This window comes from Microcaecilia unicolor, chromosome 2 (assembly GCF_901765095.1).
Source record: "Microcaecilia unicolor chromosome 2, aMicUni1.1, whole genome shotgun sequence".
Classification (NCBI taxonomy): domain Eukaryota; kingdom Metazoa; phylum Chordata; class Amphibia; order Gymnophiona; family Siphonopidae; genus Microcaecilia; species Microcaecilia unicolor.
In genome coordinates, this window is record NC_044032.1 from 453,244,004 (window position 1) to 453,252,255 (window position 8,252).

An 8,252-nucleotide genomic window follows, 5' to 3' on the forward strand; every position below is an offset into this window, starting at 1 on the left:
TCCAATACCCTTGCATTGGGGCCTGCTGCCATGCTACTATCCAGGACTTCTGCTGGTGAAATTACTACTACTTAACATTTCTAAAGCGCTACTAGGGTTACGCAGCGCTGTACAATTTACATTATTTTCTCTTACTGGTGGACCATGCAGTGCAGGATTTTAGAGCTGATCCAGTCACATGAACCTCTCTGTGTTTCATACAGATCCTTTAAAAGCCCCAGCCTATCTTTGGGATAGATTTTGCAAAAATTTGTGTTTTTTTTTTTTTTTACAAAGCTGTGGTAAGCAATGGTGCATGCTTATGGCAGTAAAAAAATAGTGTACTGTGCGGTGCACTGAGGAGTCCTGCAGTCATTGTGAGATGTGCACACTCTAACCTGTGTGCTAAAATAAATTTTATTTTTTTGGCACAGGGGGCATGTTTGGGGAAGGAGAGTGGGCGTGTTCTTCCCTAATTGGTCAGCAGAGCTATATTTGCCATGCGCTAACCAATTAGCACATGCTTAGTGTATGAGCCCTTACCACCTACATAACGGCTGGTAGTAAGGGCTCATGTGCTAATCTGTTTTAATGGCCATGCGCGAATGGTAAAATTAGCACATGGCCATGAATGCAAAAAAATAGGAAATTCAGCCATTTTACCCAAGTGATCTTAGCGTGCATGAAAGACCCGCATAAGGGTGTGCTAAGGCCACTTTTTACCGTTGATTGGTAAAAGGGCCCCTTTATGATCAAGAAAGTTTTGTGAAGCTAATCTTTATATATGCACAGAACACATTTCGGTTCATGTGCATGGTTCTTCAGACATGCACACAGTGAAACCACCCTACACCTCTATGTTTCACAAAGCTGTCACAGTACCTGATAACATTTTCCTGTACCTCTTTTGGAGGGGATAAAACCACTGGGGGATTAGGAGGGGAAACTTCCCCAGTCCCTCCAGTGGGCTGCTACAGAAAATGAGCAATTTTCTTCTATCTACCCGTCCCAGGAGCAGGTGTAAATCTCCACATGGGGATGCACCTGTATCTTTTTGTCCTGCCTAAACACATTCATGCCACACTTGATTGGTATATTGCATGCTTTTCAGTTTTAAATGTGTTTATCCTGGCTTTCTAAAATCAAGCTTTAGATGTGTATGCAATATACATGTGTAAATGCTCGTTTATGCACATCCAAAACATAAGTACATAAGTACATAAGTACATAAGTACATAAGTAGTGCCATACTGGAAAGACCAAAGGTCCATCTAGCCCAGCATCCTGTCACCGACAGTGGCCAATCCAGGTCAAGGGCACCTGTCACGCTCCCCAAATGTAAAAACATTTCCAGACAAGTTCTACCTAAAAAATGCGGAATTTTCCAAGTCCATTTAATAGCGGTCTATGGACTTGTCCTTTAGGAATCTATCTAACCCCCTTTTTTAAACTCGGCAAGCTAACCCGGCCCGTACACGTTCTCCGGCACCGAATTCCAGAGTCTAATTACACGTTGGGTGAAGAAAAATTTTCTCCGATTCGTTTTTAAATTTACCACACTGTAGCTTCAACTCATGCCCTCTATCCTAGTATTTTTGGATAGCGTGAACAGTCGCTTCACATCCACCCGATCCATTCCACTCATTATTTTATACACTTCTATCATATCTCCCCTCAGCCGTCTCTTCTCCAAGCTGAAAAGCCCTAGCCTTCTCAGCCTCTCTTCATAGGAAAGTCGTCCCATCCCCACTATCATTTTCGTCGCCCTTCGCGCACCTTTCAATTCTACTATAATCTTTTTTGAGATACGGAGACCAGTACTGAACACAATACTCCAGTTGCGGTCGCACCATGGAGCGATTATAACATCCGCACACCTGGACTCCATACCCTTCCTAATAACACCCAACATTCTATTCGCTTTCCTAGCCACAGCAGCATACTGAGCAGAAGGTTTCAGCGTATCATCGACGACGACACCAGATCCCTTTTCTTGATCCGTAACTCCTAACGCGGAACCTGCAAGACGTAGCTATAATTCGGGTCCTCTTACCCACATGCATCACTTTGCACTTGTCAACATTGAACTTCATCTGCCACTTGCACGCCCATTCTCCCAGTCTCGCAAGGTCCTCTTGTAATCGTTCACATTCCTCCTGCGGACTTGACGACCCTGAATAATTTTGTGTCATCGGCGAATTTAATTACCTCACTAGTTATTCCCATCTAGGTCATTTATAAATACATTAAAAAGCAACGGACCCAGCACAGACCCCTGCGGGACCCCACTAACTACCCTCCTCCACTGAGAATACTGGCCACGCAATCCTACTCTCTGCTTCCTATCTTTCAACCAGTTCTTAATCCATAATAATACCCTACCTCCGATTCCATGACTCTGCAATTTCTTCAGGAGTCTTTCGTGCGGCACTTTGTCAAACGCCTTCTGAAAATCCAGATATACAATGTCAACCGGCTCCCCATTGTCCACATGTTTGCTTACCCCCTCAAAAAAATGCATTAGATTGGTGAGGCAAGACTTCCCTTCACTAAATAAGACTTCTAAAATCCACACCTTTATGTAGCAGAAAATAAACTTAATTACCAACATTGCTTTTACAGTAAGTAAGGCATGAATACATACTACTACTACTTATCATTTCTATAGCGCTACAAGGCATACGCAGCGCTGTACACCATACACAAAAGACAGTCCCTGCTCAAAGAGCTTACAATCTAGATAAGACAGGTAAACAGAACAATTAAGGGTAAGGGAATAAAGAGGATAAAGGACAGGGCAAGTGAGTTAGGAGTCAAAAGCAGTGGTAAAGAGGTGGGTTTTGAGTTTGGACTTGAAAACGGCTAGACGGGGCTAGACGTACAGGCTCAGGAAGTCTATTCCAGGCGTGAGGTGCAGCGAGATAAAAGGAACGGAGTCTTGAATTAGCAGTAGAGGAGAAAGGTAGGAGAGATTTATCTATAGAACGAGTACTCGAGGGGGGACATAGGGGGAGACAAGAGTGGAGAGGTATTGGGTAGCGGCAGAGTGAATGCACTTATAGGTTAATAGGAGAAGTTTGAATTGAATACGGAAACGGATAGGGAGCCAGTGAAGTGACTTAAGGAGAGGGCTAATGTGGGCATAGCGACTTTGGCGGAAGATGAGTCGCGCAGCAGAATTTTGGATTAATTGAAGAGGAGAGAGATGGCTAAGAGGGAGGCCGGTGAAAAGTAGGTTACAATAATGAAGACAAGAGGTGATAAGAGTTCTCAGAGATGAAGGGACAGATTTTGCTAATGTTGTAGAGAAAGAAACATACCTGCAAAGCTTTGTGACTTCACACAATTGGAACCATTCTACTAATAAGTAATTTTAGGGCCTTTTTACTAAGCCGCATAAGCATCTATGCGCGCCCAATGTGCACCAAAATGGAGTTACCGCCCGACTACCATGTGGCTCTTGTGGTAATTTCATTTTTGGTGCACGTCCAATACGAGCGTCTGAAAAATAATTTTTATTTTCAGGCACGTATAACGGACATGCGCCAAGTGGCATTTGACATGCGTAGGTCCTTACTGCCTGGAATCTTTACTGCCAGGTCAATGGCTGTCGGTATGGTCTCAGACCCAAAATGGATGTGCAGCAGTTTTGATTTTGCCACACGTTCATTTTCAGCCCCAAAAAAGGCATTTTTACAGGCACGCTAAAAAATGGATCGGTGCGCCCATAACCCACGCCTACACTACCATAAACCATTTTTCAGCGCACCTTTGTAAAAGGACCCCTAAGTCTTCTAATGCCGTGGACAGAAATATATCCACAGGCCTCTGTAACTCAAGATAACGCAACTCTACAGGATTAGTCTAACTGGACAACTGAAACATTAGCACAGTTTGATTTCTTTTTGAAAGTGGACTCTTAATTCCAGCTTCTTAAAACAAGCATGACAAAGACACGATTCCCAGCTCTGGGAAACTCATCTCATTTCATTGGTATTCTCCAGGCTGTATAAATCGTTAATCCAATTGTCATCCCATCTTTGGAAACAGATCGTTTTGCTAATGAAAATTGTGTTTATGAGTTCTTCTGTGTGTTTTGCTATTCCCTACTGCCTACTCTCTGCTTCATCCTGTTTCTCTTTCCCTCTCTCCTGAATCCTTCCACCCTGTGTCTCGCTTTTCCTGTTCTTACAGCACAGAGGGGTTGATGCAGGAAGCTTGTGTTACAGCTATGTGCTGGCACTTATCACCCTCAATAATTTGTGTGACACTTAGGGCCAGATTCAGTAAATGGTATCAAAAACCAGGTAAAACAGCAAAAGTAGAGGCTGACAAATGCACAACCCAATAGGGAGATAATATCAAAAAACAGTTTATTCAGAATATTCATATCAAGGACCCGACACGGTCCGTGTTTTGGCGCCAAAGCGCCTGCCTCAGGGGTCACAAACAACTTTTCTACAAAAAAACACAGGACAAATGACAATGTTTTTAAAACATAATATTAAGAAATATCCTATAAATATATCTGCCTTAATAAATATATAAATTACACTCAAGCTGTATCAGACTGTATCCAAAATTGAAATTCCTAGCCTAGGCTCACACTGCCTGTCTGCTTCTGTTGTGGACACAATATTTTTCAATGTAGAGAAAAAAAGCCTCAGAGTCGCCGCCCAGCCAGTCCCCCTCAGTGGACTATAAGGCATGAGCTCGGCGTGCCATCATATAGCTTAAAAAAAAAACTCCACATGTGTAATCAGTCACCAATTCTCTTAAATGTGCTGCTCTATAATTTATGTATCCACTACACCATCTAACAATATACTGTATCTTCTTAGTGCAAACTTTTCAAGCAATCCAAATACGCATAGAGTCTATTGAATGCACATCTAGTAAGTCTAGCAAAAATAAGCTGCCCCAAAAACCACTTAGCTCTGTATTCACGCTCAAGTGTCCTTCTCCCGGTGGCGCCCAAAATCTCAGGATCCCGTCTGGGCTTGGGCAATACTATTATGGAGGCTTTTTTTTCTCCACATTGAAAAATATTGTGTCCACAACACAAGCAGACAGGCAGTGTGAGCCTGGGCTAGGAATTTTAATAAATATATAGCCAAACATGTATAGACATTCATAATAGTATTACACATTTGTAAATATATAATGATAAATTATGTAAAAAAAATAATATATTATAATTATGTGAGCCAGGTGCCAGGAAAAATTTGTGCTCAGTGCTATTTTATAAAGGGTGCTCTGGGATGAGCGCTGTTTATAGAACAGCACTTAGAGTGTATTCTGGCACACAAGGACTTGCACCAACTGAAACCTGGTGTAAATCCTAGCACACAACTTGGAAGAGCAGCCCCCAACTTCTATAACACGGCACATAATTCTTCGGAAGGCCCTGACCCCGCCCATGCCCCTCCCATAGCCACACCCTCTTTTGGGTTGTGCATGAGAGGATTTGGGTGGGGATATTTATATAATCATGTGTAACCAGATCAACACGTAAGTCCAAATTAGAGCCAATTAACATCAATAATTGATGGTTAACCACCAATTATTGATTGTTTTTTTATTAACAGGAGAGGAGCATGATGTAACAGAAACATAAAATACCCACATCTCTCTTCAGCCCATGCAAATACAATGGTAAAATGGTAAATCATGAAACAGTGAGATGCTAAACGTCTGTAACATGTATCATACTAACTATGTCCCAGAGACTTCCAGAGACAATATACCCTACAGGTCATGCTGTCCCCCAATTTTCATTTTACATACTCCCACCCCCCACTTGCACCCTCCCTCTCTTCCCCTCTTCACTTCTCTGAGGCTGAACCCGACCCCTAACTATGACGCTGTTTCTTGTTTGTTAATTAGTTGCGACAAGCAGTCCTGACATCTCCGCCAAATGTTGATGTAGGCTTGTGGAAACAAAAGGGGTTCGCAGTTTCCACAAAGATTCAACAACAGAAGGAAGTGGAAAACACAACTTCAAGAGATCAATCCGAGACACCAGGATGAGATGCTCCAGAAAAACTTTATTAGGACCCTACACGGTCCGTGTTTCGGCTTTTAAAAAAGCCTTCATCAGGGGTCAATCAGTGGGTGCACAAAGTATGTACTGATTGACAGTGGAGCACATGAAATATCGTCTCTTAGCAGCAGTGGTCTGTGTATGGAGATTCAACCGTATCTGACAGAACGAATCTTTCCCTTTAATCTAAACACTTGCAGTTTTCACCTTTGAAAAAAAAAAACCCAACAACGATCTATTTGCAAGTAAAAGCTTTTCCATAAGTCTTCTCTCTCAATTGACTCCCCCCTCTCCCCTCTCTCTGGCCAGTTTATGCTGCCCAATACGTGCCTGTTTCACTCCCCATATAAATGAGGATATTATTCCCCTGTAAAGTTTTTCATCTTTGCTTGTGACCCATAACGGCATCATTTGGAGGAGGTACAAAATTTTTGGCAGCAAAACCATTTTAACTAATGCCACCCATCCTAAAAACGAAATAGGGAAATCCTTCCACCGATGACATAGTCCTCGAATGGCTTCTAATTTCTCCCAGACGTTCTTCCTATAGATAACAGATTGATCCAAGTGCAGAAATACGCCTAAATATTTCATAGGACCCGAAGTCCAGGCCAAGGGGAAATCGGGCAAATTGGGCAACCACTTACATGCACAATTAGTAGAGCTCGCCATTACTTCTGATGTTTCAAAATTAATCGAGCCCCAAAAAAGCCCCAAACTTCTGAATGAGATCAATGAGGACCGGGATCCACCCCGCCCCCCCCCCCCCCCCCCCCCCCCGTTGCCTGACTCAAAAATATTAGCATGTCATCTGCATGCATGGGCCCCCACCATAATACCCGTAAGTGCGATAGTTTGATTTTACTCGCCAATGGCTCGAGGGAAAGAACAAACAGCATAGGGGAAAGGGGGCACCCCTGCCCCATCCCCCGCTCCAGTGCAAAAGTCTCAGTTAGTTCCCCATTAATAAGAATTTGCACCGTGGGTTTACTGTACAAGGCTCTCACCCCTGTTAAGAATTCCCCAAAAATGCCTTACTGCGGCAAAATCCAAAACAAGTGATCCCATAGAATTTTATCAAAGCTTTTTCCGCACCTAGGCTCACAATTATGTCATCTCCCGGTTTGCCCCCCTTGGCCTGAAGCGTGTTTAGAGCTCGGAGAATGTTCGTAGAGGCATATCTTCCTGGCACAAAACCAGTCTGATCATCTTGTATCAAAATTGGGAGAACCTTCACAAGCCTAGCAGCCATAATGCCTGATTTAACAGTGAGATGGGGCGGTATGAGCTCAAATTCTCAGGATCCTGTCCGGGCTTGGGCAATACTATTATGGAGGCATGATTCAAAGACCCTATGGGTTGACCAGGAGTGCATAGTGCATGACACAGGTCACAAACGGGCCAATGACCTGAACTCCCAGCATCTTATAAATTTCAGGGCCTAACCCATCTGGTCCCGGCACCTTGGCCAATTTAAGTTTTTTAATAGCTAATTGAATTTTTTCCCCCGTAAAAGGCGCATTTAGGGAATCTAGTTGCTCCTGTGTCAAAGACGGGAGGTGGAGTCCCCTGAAAAAGGCCTCCCGCTGGGCAACATCATAGTTACCCGTGTAGTATAAAGATCTATAAAAGTCTACAAAGGCCTTCTGAATCGCTTTCTCTTGCAAGAATCACTGTCCCAACTTTGACTTAATACGGGAAATCACCTGTCTTGCCGGACGATTGCGGACTAATGTTGCCAATAATCTGCCTGCTCTATTTCCCCACCTATGCAAATTATACTTATATAGCTGGATGTCCCTCAGGGTGCGCTGATTTAAAATTAATCTTTTTTAATTTTAGTTACATTTGTACCCCACACTTTCCTACTCATGGCAGGCTCAATGCGACTTACATGGAGCAATGGAGGGTTAAGTGACTTGCCCAGAGTCACAAGGAGCTGCCTATGCCTGAAGTGGGAATTGAACTCAGTTCCCCAGGACCAAAGTCCAGCACCCTAACCACTAGGCTACTCCTCCATTAGGCCTTTCAAGTTAGTATAGGTCTCTCTATTGCCTGGAGTCCCGCTGGCTGCATTCCCCCTAGAGGCTTGGAGTTGAGTAAGCAGAGATAACAATTCCTCATCTTTTTTTTTTTTTTGCGCGTTTGAGCAGTGTATTCTATAATTTTCCCTCTCATGACTGCCTTTCCAGCTTCCCAGAAGTTGGTTGGGGACGTATCACTAGGCTTA